The 17,195-nt window shown below is 33.8% G+C and overlaps 1 long non-coding RNA gene across 1 annotated transcript in view; it reads left to right on the top strand.

The window, feature by feature from the left end:
* Positions 1–16,438, top strand: part of LOC138148946 (uncharacterized) — an 86,666-nt gene extending 70,228 nt beyond the window's left edge. The window contains exons 2-3 of the long non-coding RNA XR_011165208.1: positions 15,186–15,314; positions 16,130–16,438. This is a non-coding gene — a long non-coding RNA (uncharacterized lncRNA). The remainder of the gene's footprint in view (positions 1–15,185; positions 15,315–16,129) is intronic.
* Positions 16,439–17,195: the final 757 nt, after the last annotated feature.

Below are 17,195 nucleotides of genomic sequence, written 5' to 3'. Positions count from 1 at the left end.
TCATTGTATTGCTGAGAATATCTAAGTCATTCACAGTTGATCATTGCAGAGTATTGCTGTTATGTGTACAATGTTTTTCTTATTTTAATCATTTCACTTTGTATCAAGTCCCATAAATTTTATATGGTGTTTTTAAGAGCATCCTGCTTATCATTTCTTGTAGTACAATGGTATTCCATCACAGTCACATCCCACAACTTGTTCAGCCATTCCACAACTGATTGACAACCTCTCAATTTCCAATTCTTTGCCATGTGTTTTTTGAAATAGAAAAAAAAAGGATGGAGCATCTATCCTGCTTATGAATTTTTTATATGAATGTTCTTCTGAAAACAAGAAAATCTATTAAGTTTATGAGTCTTTTTAAACAAGAATAAATATATCTTGGAGCTAACTTAAATCTAAATTTTTGAGAATGGGTGGCGAATTAAACTAAAAAAAAAGCACAGAAATGCACACCTACTATGTGGAGGATACCCTACTTGTTAGTAAGTTTTCATTTGATTAAATTAAACCAAATTACTAGGCAAGATATTGTGTATTATGTGTTATGTACTAGGAAAAATATTATGTGGAAGATAAAATAAATTTTGAAACAGGGGTAGGCAAGCTCTCAAATGAAGATATTTCTTATTCTTTATATGCTTCCTTTATTCACTGATTAAGAGAAGAATGATTCATGAGGACTTAAAAATAAGCCATAGAAATGGGACATTATTATTGTTACCACATAATTAAAAAGAGGACACCAATATAGAATACTACTATAGGATTTCATATGACAACAAAGAACAGCACTATAATTACCTGAGACAATGTAGTTTAATTAAATTTAATAAGCCAATAAATTTTATATTTTTTACCACTATAAACAATCATTGAATATGCAATATGCCTTCTTCTTCCTTTTGGCAGCATCACTTATTTTCAAGAAATTTGCTTTGACTGGAAACCTTTTTTACTCATTAAAAAAATTATCATGAAGAATTATCATTATCATTATTATTTTATTAGATGATTATCACTTTGGATATTAAGTATATTTTTATGAACAGTCCATTTATCCTAGCCTTGATAATAGCCCATAGGTTTTAAAATTTTCTTTTAAACTTTTCAATTTCAAATTTTCGACCACCCTTTATCCCTCCATCAGCATTGAGTAGGCAAGAAATGAGATACCCATTATGCAAATGACTTCATACAAAACATTTTCACAATGGCCCTATTGTGAAAATAATCAAGAAAAATAAAGAGAAAAATATGTTTCAATATGCACTCAGATCTTTCCGTTCTTTTTTCTGTAGGTGAATAGCTTTTTTCATCATATGTCCTTTGAAATTGTCTTGAGTAATTGTATTGATCAGAGTTGCTAAGTTTTTCACAGTTGAATGTGAAAACAATATTGCTGTTAATGTGTTCATTGTTTTCCTGGTTCTGCTTACTTCATTTTGCAAGAGTTCATATAAGGTTCCTCAGGTTTTCCTGAAACCATCCTGGTCATTATTTTTTATAGCACAATATTATTCCATCTCATGGAGAAGGAAACAACAAATCAATCAATTATCTTTGCCAAGAAACCCACAAATTGTGTAATGGAGAGTAGGACATGACTTAAAAATGACTAAACAATGAAAATTCCATTAGAATTATATAACACAACTTCTTCAGTCATTGTCCAGTTGATGGACATCGTCTTGATTTCTCATTCTTTGCCACCATAAAAAGAGCTGCCATAAATATTTTTGTACAAATAGGTCCTTCTCCCTTATCTTTGATCTTTTTTTGGGATACAGTTCTAGTAGTGATATTGCTGGGTCAAAGAGTATGCAGAATTTTACATCTCTTTGAGAGTAGTTCCAAATTATTCCATAAGATGGGTGAACTAGTTCACAATTCCAACAGTATGATAGTGTCCTATTTTTTCACATCCCCTCTAGGATTTGTCATTTTTTTTTCTCATGTTAGGGTAAAGCCAAGCATGTGCAGCTTTCCAGAGGAATGCTGCTGTGAACAGCTTCAAGGTTCTCATTACATAATATAGTGAACTCTCTATTTATTCAGTAATAAAGTAAGACAAAACATTGACAGAAACTAAAGTACAGCATTTATAATGTTATAGCATAACAAGTTATCACTAGAGTGGCCACATAGTTTTCACCAAAGTGACCACATAGTGATAAACAAAAGATATCATTCAGTAAGTCCTTAACTCAGTCATCTTTAAGGAGCAGGCCTCCTTAAGGGACACAAAGTACAAAGGTCAAAGTTCTCCATCCCTAGGTCACAATAAATCATGATCTTCTCGATCAATACACAAGATCTAAGTAAAGTCTTCTTCCATCTTGATTCAAGGTTGGTTCTCAGTTTCCATGGTTCCTTTTCCATGGTTCCAGCTCCTGCCTGTATCTACCCAACTGTCACCTGTATTCAAAGGCAGGCAGCTCTAAACTCCTTGTCCAGCTCCTTGTCCAGTTCCCATTCCATAATAAAGCTCACTGTGTCCAGTCTACCTCAAGTCCTTCACAGCTCCTGTTTCTGAAAAGACAAAGTTTAATAGAACCAAAACTACATTCATGCACATTGCCAGCACCATCATCAATTCACTATCTGCCTGTGAAATCAACACAGACCCACAAACAAGGTCCAAGAGGTGAACACAAATCATCTGTACAGTCCCAGGACCTGCAAAACCTTCCTCTAGGACTTCTGTAAACAGACAGCCAGTAAATCCTCTTTCATGGCTTCTAGTAAGGTCCCAGGACTTCTGTACAAAATATCACAAACAAAAATCAACACAGACAGAACAGACAAATACATAGTGCTGGGATACCAAAAGTTTCTCCTTCTTGACTTTGTACCACAAGAGTTCTCTGCTCAATTCTGCTGAGCTCTTGGTTCTGCTCTCTCCAGCCTTGGTCCCTCCTTATCTATAGTCATTAGCTCCTCCCCGATGCAACAGGAGTTCACAAGTTCTAGGGTTTACAAGTTGTGGGATTTACAAATTCTGCTTCTCAACAAAGATTTGATACAATCATGGGCAAGAATTGAAACAAGGTGTTAATTAAAAAGCCGAAACAAGGTGTTAACTACTTCTTTGCTTGTCATTATACTTAGTCTACCTGATAGGTGCAAGGTGATGCCTCAGAGTTGCTTTAATTTATATTTCTCTTATCATTAGTGCTTTAGGGATTTTTTAAGTGATGATTTATAACTTTTATTTCATCTTTTGAAAACTGCCTGTTTATAAGTTTGTGATCATTTATCAACTGGGGGATGTTACTTATTTTTTTTTATAAATTTGCTTAAGACACTATATATATGAGAAATGGACCTTTATCAGGGAACTTGTTGTAAAAGCTTTTCCATTTTCCTTCTAATTTTGACTTCAATAGTTTTGTTTGTGTAAAACCTTTTTAATTTTGTGAAATGAAAATTATTGATTTTACTTTTTGTGATTCTCTTTAATTATTCTTTCATCATAAACACTTCTCTCATCCATAAGTCTGACAGGTACATTTTTTTCCATGCTCAATAATTTATTTTTGGTATAACCATTCATGTCTAAATCATCTTTGTATGTAGTGAGGTATTGGTCTATACCTAGTTTCTATCAGACTGTTTTCTAGCTTTCCCAGAAATTTTTTGTCAAACAGTGAGTTCTTACCCCAACTACTTGGAACTTTGGCATTATGAAACACTAGATTACTAAGGTCATTGACTACTATATATTGTGTACATGATCTATTTCACTGATCCATCTCTGTATTTCTTAGCCAGTATGAGATTCTTTTGATAATTACCCCTTTTGTAATATAATTTGAAATCTGAACCTGCTAAATTACTTTCACTTTTTTTCCATCATCAATTCTCTTTATATTCTTGACCTTTTGTTCTTCCAGATGTTTTCATTATGATTTTTTCTAGCTCTATAGAATAATTCATTGGTATTTTGATCAGTATGGCACTGAATAAATAAATTAACTTAGGTAGAATTGCCATTTTTATCATATTGACTCAGCCTGGCCAGGATCAAAGAATATTTTTCCACTTGTATAGATCTGTATTTGTATGAAAAGTGTTTTATAATTGTATTCATATATTCACTTGGTTTGTCTTGGCAGGTAGATTCCCAAACATTTTATATTGTCTCCAGTTATTTTAAATGGAATTTCTCTTTCTGTCTCTTGATGCTGAATTTGTTGATAGATTATAGAAATGCGGATGATATTTGTGAGTTTATTTTATATCTTGCAACTTTGATAAGGTTGTTAATTGTGTCAACTAGTTTTTCAGTTAATTCTCTAGTTTTCCCTAAGTATGCCATCATATAATCTGCAAAAAGTGGTAGTTTTCCAGCTATTCAATACCTATTTTAATTCCTTAAGTTTCTTTTTCTTGTCTTATTTCCATAGCTAGCATTTCTAGTACAATACTAAATAATAGTGGTCACTATAGACATCCTTGATTCACCCCTGATTTTACTGGGAAGCCTTCATGTTTATCCCTGCTACAGATAAAGCTTACCCTTGCTTTTAAATAGATATTAGTAATTATTTAAAGAAGGACACCAAATGATTCCCATGTTTTCTAGTATTTTTAATAAGAATGGGTGTTGTATTTTGTCAAAATATTTTTTCTGCATCTACTGATATAATTGTATGATTTTTGTTCTTTTTGTTATTGATAATGTCAATTATACTGATAGTTTCCCTGGTATTAAACCACCCCTATATTTTTGGTATAAATCCCATCTTGTCATGGTCTATTATCTTTGTGATATATTGCTATAATTTCATTGGTAGTGTTTTATTTAAAATTTTAATATTGATATTCATTAAGGAAAATGATCTATAGTTTTCTTTTTCTGTTTTTGCTCTCCCTGGTTTAGATAACAAAACTATATTTTTGTCGTAAAAGAAATTTGACAAGATTCCTTCTTCACCTTTTTTTCCCCAAATAGCTTATGTAGTATTGGGATTAATTGTTCCTTAAATATCTGGTAAAAGTCACCTGTAAATTTATCTGCTCCCAGGGATTTTTCTTAAAGAATTCATTTTCGGCTTGTCCAGTTTCTTTTTGTAAGAGGGTTATTTGACTATTTTATTTCCTCTTTGACCAAACTGGGCAGTTAATATATTTTTTTTGGTAAATGTTCATCCATCTCACTTAGATTGTCAGTTTTACTGGCATATTATTGGGCGAAATGACTCCTAATAATCGCTTTAATTCCATCTTCATTGGTGAGGAATTCATGCTTTTCATCTTGATAATGAAACTTTGGTTTCCTTTTTTTTCAAAAAATCGAATTTGCCAATGGTTTATCCAATTTATTTTATTTTTCACAAACCTGCTTCTAGATGTATTCATTAGTTTATTCTCCATTTGCTGTAACTAATGGTACCATGTATGGATGGTGCACTGGCTGGTGGAGAACCTCTGTTTTCTTAATGCTAATTATCAAGCCAAAATGAACACAAACAGGAGAGAATCAATCCATACTCTATTAAAACTCAGCCTCAGAGGCTGCATTGAGATCATCTACAAACAATCAATTGCTCACCAACTATCTCTCTCCTTTAGTCTTGACTTTTTGTCATCTTTGTCCTCACTGAGGGCAGTTGACATTGAAAACATTGTCATAAAAAGCATGGGAGCTAGCACACAGCCCTGCTCCATTCCATTGGTGACTAGGAAAACACAAGGGTATTGTCTATTATCCAGAACCCATACAAGAATGCCATCATGAAACTGATATACAATACTGATGACCTTCTCCAGGCAACCAAATTTTGGGCTTTAACTAAATGTGAAATGGAATAGCTCCCTTTCCCTCTTATTGGTAAAAGGCAATACCACAAAAGAGTATTCCAGATGAAACTAGAAACTAGAAGAAAAGAAGAGCTATGTAACTTCAATCCCAGTGGAGGGAGAAAAAAAAAAACCCAACAGCGAGTAGAGAGAACCAGAATGGGCATGGCTCATTAGTGACCATGGGTTTAAAGGGCCACTACTCAGCAGGTATTACTCAAGACCATCTGGGAGAGACCACATGTCTGGCAGAGATTTTGTGCCACTCAAGACAACCAGGGAAAAGGTCCAAAACAAGAAAAATAATGTTATCATAGATGTTTTTCTCAGTCCTACTTCACCTGAATTCTGTATCACCTCTCTACATGAATGCTTTTGTCAAACATGTTCCCTGAATATATGCTCCTCTACAAACATTTTCTTGACAAATCAACTCTTCTGAATAATATGTATTTGTGAAATTGTGTCTCCTAGGGCTGTGGTGGAAAGATTCTATTACTGCTATACTTGCTATGCTATTTTAATAATACATATTTGCATGTATATGTGCATATATGTATAGATACATGTAAATATACGCACATGAGTGTGTATATATATATATATACACACAAAATTTGGATTACTTCTGTCTTCTGGATGATTAATAAGAATAAACTCATCAGTGTAAGCTATGCTTTTTTTAATCCATATGATACTTTGAATGTTGTCTGGGGTACCCCCAGTGCCAAATTTTGCTTCCTAGGCATATTGGTTCTTCACATTAATGCTGTGAGTATCCCTTAATTTAATGCTATTATTCTTGAGCGTTACAAATTGAAGGTAAAGGGATCATAATTTTAGGGAATTAAAGTGTTACCATCTGATGAAATGAAGCAATATTACAAAAACTGATAGAGATTTATAAACAGTTTTTTTCTCACTGGAAGATTCATAACTGCAATAGATGCTAGGTTTAGCTGGTTATTTTTTAAAGAAAATTTTAAAAGATATTGTTATAGAATCCATATCTCTGAATATTTGAGAAACTTCTTTTGTTAAATTCTTGCTCAATAGCTTCTGTAGTTCTCCATCTTATCCAAGAACAAAAAGGGTAAATAAATAAATGAAATATTACAAAAAGGAGGATAATATGTAGAGCTAGAATTTTTGAGGACGTGTTTTTTTTCCACTATGAACACATAATTTTCTAACAGATAAATGAATGAGAGAGAGAATGATGAATGAATGGATAAAAAAGCACTTAACAACTAAATCTATTTACTATGCACCAAGCACTATGCTAAGTACATGGAATACAACAGAAAATCTAGATAGCATCCTCTCTAAGGAGCTCACATTCTAAGCAAAAGAAATAATGCAAAGATAGATGATTCAATTGTGGAGTGAATGGGAAGGCCTAGTGGTCCTTGGATTGCAGAATCAAAGAGGGATGACAAGGCCTCATGGTCTTTAGGGTGCATAGGTAATGTCTAGGGGTCTGGAGGTTATAGAAAAAAGACAAATAGTAAGGCCCTATGGGATGCAATGATTAGACAATGTGATTTTGTTGTCTATCAGAGATTTAGTGATTAAACAAGGAGAGAAGTGGATATATAGGTCCCTAGTCTGCTATTGTGTTAATTTAACTAAACTGACATTGCCTCACATAATCTGAATGTGCTCAAGAAACAAATAACCAGTGGAACAAAAGCTGCTCACTGACAGGAACCATTGCTGGTTAGCTAAGACTAACTTGAAGAGATGAATCTTTAATATGCCTCTGGTATATATTAAATAAATGTTTGAATTTGGGAAGTAATATCTGGAAAGGAATCAAAAGGTTTTTCAGAGAATATTGTCTTTTTTTGTCCTTTGGATTTAAAATCATAGCACAAATAGTGTTTGGAATAATATATCTGAATATCTAGAGATCGAAAATGTGTCAAGATTTAGATTCCTCCCTTCCCTCACTCCCTTTTGTCTCTTTTTTCAATCATTTTGTACTTTGTATTCATTTTATATAGGGCACCACAGAACATATAATTAAATTTGTTTCCAGAATTGCTAATTTCCATTTTGGATTCTACTCTTTGTGTTCTAGGTTAGAACCCTAAGAATATTAATCTTTTCATAAGAAACACAATTGAATGAAAGACATTTTAATTCATAGAATACTGTGCCATGTTTCTGGGATCTAACAATATTTAGGTTCCTCCTTTTTTTTTTTTTTTAAAGATGTAATACCATGGGTTCTTATACTTCTTTTGCAGTAAAATTCTTTCCACTTTTTTTAAACTCATGTTTTTATTACAGTTCCTTGTTCAGAGTGGGAGTTGGAACAAATTCATTTTCTTGAAGTGTAAGTATAATAGGGCTGTTTCATGGGAAAAGAAATAGACAGAAAATGAAAGGATCGCCATGATTGTGTTTATGGTTATCTGTCTCTATTAAGCATTAACTAATCTTGCTAGAAGTATGACTTCAATTTCTTTTTACAATGTAGGATAATGCTCACTACTCTTATTTTTTTCTGACAAGATACATGTAGGAGATAGGAAGTTTTTCATTTGTCACAGTTTAAATAACTTCTTTTAGTTACAATTGATCATTATTTACTAAAGAACTCTGGCCTAACAAAATGTGTGTGTGGGGGGAGCAGTTGAAGTTGACTTTCTATTGGACATACTCTTCTCTGGAGCACTTATGCCTCCTAATTAGGCAAATTGATACTGAAACATTTTGATTTAATTTTAAAATATAATGTTATCTGTCTTTTGTTGTATTTTTTATTTATTTTGTTAAATTTTTCCCAATTTCACTTTAATATATTTCAGAAACCCCTGGAGAGGGTTGTCCATCCCATGTGGCATAGGCTAGATGCTTTAGGATAGATAATTAAAATAACTTAAAAAATACTTTTATTAGGATTTGAAATATAATGTATTAATTTGGGAAAAATTCAATTATTTAATTATGCTCTACTTGGGATAAAATTAAATTAAGTTTGTATTTCCCAGGTAAATATTACAATTAGCATGGACCAGTGGAAAGGGAAAGCATATAGAGTGTTCAACTTGGTCATGGGATATGAGTTTGAATCACTGCTATGCTACTTAATACCTATATAGGACTTACCACCTTATTACCTATATCATATCTACTTGCTTATCATTTTGTATGAGTCCCTTCACCTCTCTTGGCCTCAGTTTCTTTATCTGTAAAATGAGGGACGAACATCTAAAATTATTTTCAGTTCCAGATCTATCATTCAGTGTTCTCATGAAATTATAGCAGGGGTAAATGGCCCTTAGGCATGCTAGAGGATAAATGGAGGCTAGCCTGTGATTTAAAATAACTGAGTGGATATATTCTTTATATACAATCTGTAATTAATAACCTATGATAAATTATGTGTAATATCTTAACTCTCCAAGAAACATAATTTTGGATCATTAGAACAACATTCAGTACCCAGAGGAACTATTATCCCGTTCTTTATGGCTTTAATGTGACTCATTAAGAGGAAAAAAATCATTTCCTATTGTATGCTCTACTGCTTCCATGGGTTTAGTTATTATCTCTAGGCCAATAACTCACAGATCAATATATTCATCCCTAGTCTTTCCACTGAGATTCAAGCCCGTACCACTAATTGCATTTTGGACATTTCCATCTGGATTTGAATCCAAGTTTTCTGACTGTTCTTTCACATGTATCATGGTATATCAAAAGGCAGTCATTCTCACCTTCTAAAATCTCACAATATACACAATAGAATCAGAAGTAAACCTCAGTGGGGGCCAAAGAACACCTGGGAATGAATTTCTCTGCAGGCTTCTTGTCAACCTCTTTCAGCCTTCATTACATGGAGCAACAGAATTGACTTAACCACAGTGCCTGGCACATAGTAGACACATAAACACTTATTAATTGATTGTTAAGGGTTAGAAGAAAGTATACAAGGCATAAAAGGTAGAACTCCCTTATAGAGCTTTTCTAGTAGAAGGAGATGACACACATGAATTTCTATATTATAAAATAATGCATAAGTGCAAATGACATAGGCAAACAAAATGCTAGGCAAAGTATAAATGAAGGAAAAATTAGCAGTGGCTGGGAGGAGGAGGGGTCCCAGCAGGTTTCTTGGCATTTAGAAAGGAATTAAAAAGGGGCACTTGGCACATGGAAAGTGAAGAAAAATCCTGCATAAACCATATAATGAGTAAAAACACAGAAAGGGGAAAGGATGAGGTGTGTATAGAGGATGAATAGTAGTTGAGTTAGTGAAGCACAATGCAGAGTTTTTGGATGGGAGAAATGATGTAATTTGGCTCCAGATATAGTCTTAAATATGATATGAAAATATTTCAACTCAAGTTGGTAGGTAATAGGGAAACACTAAAAGGGTTTTTGTTTGTTTTTGCTTTTTGGAGGGCAATTGGGGTTAAATGACTTAGAGTCACATGGCTAGTAAGTGCGTCAAGTGTATGAGACTGGATTTGAACTCAGGTCCTCCTGACTCCAGGGCCAGTGCTCTATTCACTGCGCCAACTAGCCACCCTGACACTAAAAGTTTTTGAGCAATCTATCTATTTATAGATAAACTGCAGACCCATGATATATTGCTACACTTAGCCTGCCACACAAATTGAGTTTGACAGTGGTGTCCAACTCAAACAGAAAATGGGAGACACTAAGCCATACATACAGATCCCTGCAGACCACATATTGTAATGTTATGTATTTTTTTATTTTATTTTTATTTGTTTAATATTTCTCAATTATATTGGATTGATAGCACTCAGGTCTGATGGCCACATACTTATGTCCTCTAAAAAGAGACAGTTTGGAGAAGTTTAGTTGGAAACGTTAGTGATGGATGGTTCAATAGTCCTTGAACCCCTATGACAATGAATACAGAGGAATAGATTATAATGTGGTAGACTCCACCTCAGTTGAAGTCTTCATGTAGAAACTGGATGGTCACTTTGGCTGCATTAGGTGAAGTGCCTTTGAACTTCAATTTCTATACACAGTTATATGACATCTCTTGTTTCATCTTGTCTTCTCTCTTTTGCTCACCTCTACATCTGTTTTACAGATAGGAAGGAGCTGATGTTAACACCAAAATTAAAGCTACATTAGAATTTGTGATCACTACAGCAAGAAGAAATAGGAGATTCAAGCTACTTGACATATAGTTAGAATACCTAACTTTTGAGATAGAAGGAAAGAAAGAATAGGTGATTATGGGTAGAAGTTTGGAGGAGAAGAGAAAGTTATTTGAGGGAACTCCTGGGGGATAGCCTCAATCTTCTCAGTGAAATATCATATCAAGTAATCTGATATTGATTAATGTTATGAGAAAAGGGAAAAATGGGACAGTTGCTGCAGAGAATGAGAGGAGACCAGTTTAAAAAAAAAGGATTGTTGAGAAATGAATGGGGATAATTCAGATGAGATTATGAATCATATATTTATAGTAGCAGATGCTAGTGTGATTCCAAGACTTAGTTCCAGTGACTTTTAGCAGAGATGGAGGAAAAAACTGGTAGGCATTATCTTTTTAACATTGTTTTCTTTTTGAATATTGAGTTTCAAATTCTCTCCCTCCCTGCTAACCCTCCTGTCTCCCCTGAGAAGGCAAGCAGAATTATATAAATTAATTATATATTTGAAATCACATAAAATATTTCTATATTAGCTATATGACAAGCAACAAACCAAAAACAGAAGAAAATTATACATATTTGTATTCAGAGTTTATTAGGTCTCTCTGTGGAGGTGGATAACATGTTTTTAATCATGAGTCCTTCAGAATTCTCTCATTGCCTCAAATCTCTGTATTGATCAGAATATATAAGATTTTTGCTGTTAATCATCATTACGACATTGCTTGTTGTTTTGAAAAATTATATCACATGTTCTTCTCACTTCACTTTGCATCAGTTCCTAGGTCTTGCCATTTTTTTTCCTGAAACAATCCCTAATCATTTATTAAAATACAATAATACTCCATCACAATCATTTACCACAACTTGTTCAGCCTTTCCCCAAGTGAGTCATCCTTCAACTTTCCGTTCTTTTCTACCACAAAAAGAGCTGCTATAAGTAGTTTTATACATAAAGGCACTTTTCCTTTTTACTTTGATCACTTTGGGGTACAGATCTAGTAGTGGTATTTCTGGGTCAAAGGGCATGCATGATTTTATAGCCCTTTTGATCTAATTCCAAATTGTTCTCCAGCATGGTTGGACCATTTTACAACTCCACCAATAGTACATTAGTGTCCCCATTTTTATTTATCCCTACTAAAATTTGTCATTTCTAATAGTTGTAAGGTGATACCTCAGAATTGTTTTAATTTGTGTCTCTCTAATCCATAGTGATTTAGGACAATTTTATATGACTATAAATAGCTTTGATTTCTTCTTCTGAAAACTACCTGTTCATACCCTTTGACTATTTATCAATTGAGGGATGACTTTTATTTTCATAAATTTGACTCAGTTTCTGGTATGTTTAAAAAATGTGGTCTTTATTAGAGAAATTTGCTTCAAAATTTTTTATATTCCTTCATTGTCTATGGTAACTTTTTTGCAAAATATAGTTTCCCTGATTAACTTTTAATTAGATCTACTTTTGCTTTTGCTCTGTTTGAGATTGTGATAACCACTCCTGCCTTTTTTATTTCACCTGAAGCAGAAAATATTCTTCTCTACTCCTTTATTTTAACTCTGTACCTTTTTGTTTCAAGTGTGTCTCTTGAAACAAAATTTGCTAATCTATTTTGCTATCAACTTTCATTTATAGGGTGAGTTCATCCCATTCACATCATGATTACTATGTATTTCCCTCCATCCTATTTTATTCTGTTTATATGTCTCTCTTTATATCCTGTACCTTTCCTAAAGTGTTTTTCTTTTGACCACTGTCTTTTTGAGTCAGCCCTCTCTTTTATTACTCTCCAAGCTCCATACCTCTTATTCTCTTACTGTCTTGTTTCCATATTGAGTAAGATGGACCCCAACTGAGTGTGTGTATATATTCTTCCCTTTTTGAACCAATTATAACCAGAGTGAGGCTCAGGCATTGCTTGTCACCCCTACTGCTACCTCCATTTTCCTCTCCAGTATAATAGCACTTTCTTATGACATTTATTGTGTGAAAAAAAATTCTCCATTCTATACCCTCTTCTCTCAGTGCATCTCTTTTTTTCACCCAAATATTTTTAGATCATCCCAACATAATCATACTTATGCCCTACCTCTGTCTACATATGCTCATTCTAACTGCCCTAAAGATGATAAAGTTCTTAGGAGTTACATGTATCATCTTCCCATATAGGATTGTAAAGAGTTTAACTCTATTGAGTCTCTTATGATTACTCTTTCATGTTTACTTTTTTATTGCTTCTCTTGAGTTTTCTGTTGAATGTCAAATTTTCTGTTCAACTCTCATCTTTTCATCAGGAATGTTTGAAAGTCATCTGTTTCATTAAAAATCTATTTTTTTTCTCTAAAGAATTATACTCAGTTTTCTCAGCATATTATCCTTGGCTGTAATCCTAGCTACTTTGCCTTCTGGAATATATTCTAAACCCTCCACTCTTTTAAAATGGCTTAAATTTGTGTGATCTTGACTATGCCTCCATGATATTTGAATAGTTTCTAGCTACTTGGAGTATATTCTCTTTGACTTGGGAGCTCTGGAATTCAGCTACAGGATTCCTGAGACTTTTAATTTGGGTATCTCCTTGAGGTGGTGATCACTGGATCCTTTCAATTTCTATTTGACTCTTTATATCTAAGATATTAGGGAAGTTGTACTTTATAATTTCTTGAAATATGATGTTTGGGTTCTTTTCTTTTGATCATGGCTTTCACATAGTCCAGTAATTTTAAAATTATCTCTCCTTGTTTTATTTTCCTGGTCAGTTGTTTTTCTAATGAGATACTTAACTTTTCCCCCTATTTTTCATTTTTTTATTTTGTTTCATTGTTTTTTGATATTTTATGAAGTCATTAGTTTCATTGACCCAATTCTAATTTTTAAGAAATTATTTTTTTCAGTCAACATTTTTATCTTAGCTTTAAGGTCTTATTTTTTAAAAATACATTTTGTGCCTCTTTTAAGAAGCTGTTAATTCTCTTTTCATAACTTTCTTGCATTTCTCTCATTTCTTTTCTCCATTTTTTTTCTCTACAACTCATCTCTTTTACTAATTCTTCAGGGAATTTTTGTTGGCCTTCTTTAATATTAACATTGTTCTTTGAAACTTTGTCTAAAGCTGTTTTCAAAATGTTGTCTCTGAGTTTATATGTTGGTCTTCCCTGACTCTGTAGTAGCTTTTCATAGTCAAGTTCTTTTTATTGTTTTTGTTGTTACTTGCTCATTTTTCTGTCTATTTCTTGACTTTGAAATTATGTTAAAATTGGGCTCTGCTTACCTGGGGGTGGGGAAGCACTGTCCCACGTGTTGGGATTTTTTTGTGCTGCTATTTTAAGAACTAGTTCTAGGAGCCTACAAGTTTTCAATGCTTCCAGAGTGGTATGATCTGGGAAGAGGTATGGTCACTGCTCTCCTGATCTGTGATCTGATCTTTACTCAGGAAGGGCCCTTGCTTCTCCACTGGTACATGCATCAGTACTTCTCTCCATCCTGAAACTGTGACCCAGAATTACTTATGGGCAATAGTTAGCAATCAGTGCCAGCTGCAACCAGTGCCATGAAAGGGCCTCTGAAATTTTTTTCTGAGCAGTTTCCCTACTCCACCTACTATTTCTGAGCTGAGAGATCTTAAGCCTGCTGCTGCTGTTACTGCTGCCACCACCACTGCTCTCACCTCCAAGGACCACTGCTGGTGGTCCTGCTGCACTCTGGGCCAGCTATTATCTTGCTATCACAGAACTCTCCTGCTGACCTCCTAAAACTGGAAAAAATATCTCACTATGACATTTTATTGGCTCTGTCACTGCAAAATTTGATTTGAAGAGTTATTTTAAAGTTGTTTGGAAGGGAATGTCAAAAAGTTCAGCTGCTTTGCTGCCTGTACTCTGCCTTCTAATGGGTAGACTTATCAAGAATTGTGAGTTAATATATTGAGAATGGGAGAAGATCCAGAGAATTAAGTATATATTCTGTGTTAGTAGTTATTCAATCATTAGGATTGGATATGAATAAAAATACCAAGAATACTAGATTTAATGTATATGTGCTGTAGTGTAATGGTGGCCTTGGTGTATAAATGCCCCTGTAGGTCTACATACTCAAGTGACATTCTACAGTTTAAGTTGAAGGCTATAAGACTTAGTATGGAGAGTGACTAAAGAAAATGACACATAGAAGCTCCTTTGATTGTCTGTGATTTTTCCTTTTAATTTTATTGTCTACAGTATTGTATATACGCTGTGAGGTTTTGGAACGTGAGAATACCTGCCTTTCCATTGAACCTGCATGGTTCAATGAAAAAAAAGAGGACCTGGATTCAAATCCCACCACCGACTCTGCCTACATGATGTGGGGTAAGTCATTTATTTCCCTTGGACCTCAATTGTTTCCTTGATTGTAAAACAAAGAGATTGCCTTAAAGGCCTATATTGTTCCTACCAACTCTGATTCTATGATCCTAACACCTATAATCCCATGATTCTATGTTTCCCCAAACAGAAAGCAGGTGGATATAGAATTGACTCAGGTCTAATCTTCAGCAAAAATACATAGTTTGCTAAATTAACTTGGTGTCCTTATCCTTTTCTCTCAACTTTTATTTTTCAAAACCCATTGTGCCCTCTACTTCACCTTATAATTTCAAATGTCATTACCAGGGCCTTCTCACTCTTCCTTCCCCTCTCCCTCCACATAAAACCTTGTCTGTAGAAAGAATTTAATACTAGTCCCTTATATTTATAGTCCTGTACATTGTGTGCATTTAGGTCAATTTGTTCGCTTTCTCAGGGCTACTTGCACTGGAAACCATATTTTTAAAACCAGCATTCTTATCCTGGGGTCCATGGATTTTATTTTTAATATTTTGTTAACTAGGTGTCAGCATAATTGGTCTCCTTTGTAATCTTATAAATTTTATTTTATGCCTTTTAATATATTATTCTGAGAGGTCAATAGGCTTTATTAGCCTGACAAAAGGGTTCATGTTACAAAAAGAGTTAAGAACTCCTGCTTCATAGCTTTTGTTGACCATGAAAGGAATCATGTTGGAGAAATATTAGGGGGAGGGAAAAGTCAGAGGGGGTTAAGGAGAAATGAAGGTAAGTAGGGTTTTCTCAGTGCACCTGGGATCACTTTATGTAAATAATCACCTCCTGTCCTTATACTCCAGGTCTGCCTTGGAATTAGCATCTGCCCCAGAGAGCCACATCCCTTTGCCTGGAAGAGCACTCCCACCTTGATTTCTTTGATTAAATGGAAACTCAGTCAGTCCTTGACTTGAAATTACAAAGATGATTTTTTAAAAAATGTTTGTTAGTTAATATATTTCTCCATTAAATGTGTTCTTATTGGATGTGGTTCATTATTCTAGTCTATTAATAGCTGTTTTAGATCTTTTTTGGATGATTATCATTCAAGGTATTAGCTATCCCTCCTTATTTTGAGGAATTTTGATAAAGAAACCATCTTTGTCTTTATTCAAGTCTTTGATAAAAATGTTAATCAACATAATAAAGTCATTGTATCCCTGGGTCATTCCACTAGAGAACTACTTTGAAGTTGACATTGAACCATGATCATTACTCTTTGCAGCCATCTATTCAACCATTTCTGAATCTACCTGCCTATAAATTGAGGAAAGTCCATAGTTAGGCATTTTGTCAACCAACCCTCCAGAAATAATGCCATATGTATGTATGTATGTTTGACATTATATATAATATATATACACATACAAACACACATACATATGCTATGTATGTCATCTACACATACACATTATATATTTGATATATGCACACAGTATGTGTTTAACATAATTGATGTTATACACATACACATATGTATATAGGAGGATATATACATATATGCATATGTAATAAAGTTCTATACAAGATTTATGAACAGAGAACCTCCCAATCATCAATTCTTACCCTCAGTAAGAAAATAGTCTCAAAGATAAATGCACCATCTCTCAGGATTAAGCTCACTTTTGTTTTCCTGTTATTTTAATATACTTAATGGTCCACTATCTAGACTTCAACTACTGAATCTATGCAGCACTTTTATGACTTCCTAATGTCAATAGCTATGGTTTGTTTCTTAATATGGAAATCAGAGACTCTGACCTAGGTTTTGACTTCCTGGCTTCTAGGCCCTAGATTGGATTCTAACCAGTGAAAAAGAATAAACCCTGTTGTACTACCTAGTTTGCATATCAAAAACAAATTTGGAAG

Source organism: Petaurus breviceps, unplaced genomic scaffold, assembly GCF_028583685.1.
Source record: "Petaurus breviceps papuanus isolate PSGF00001 unplaced genomic scaffold, PetGlider_PUasm1.0 90842, whole genome shotgun sequence".
NCBI lineage: Eukaryota > Metazoa > Chordata > Mammalia > Diprotodontia > Petauridae > Petaurus > Petaurus breviceps.
Note: the sequence above shows the minus strand (reverse complement) of the source record. Positions and strands in the feature narration are given on the sequence as shown.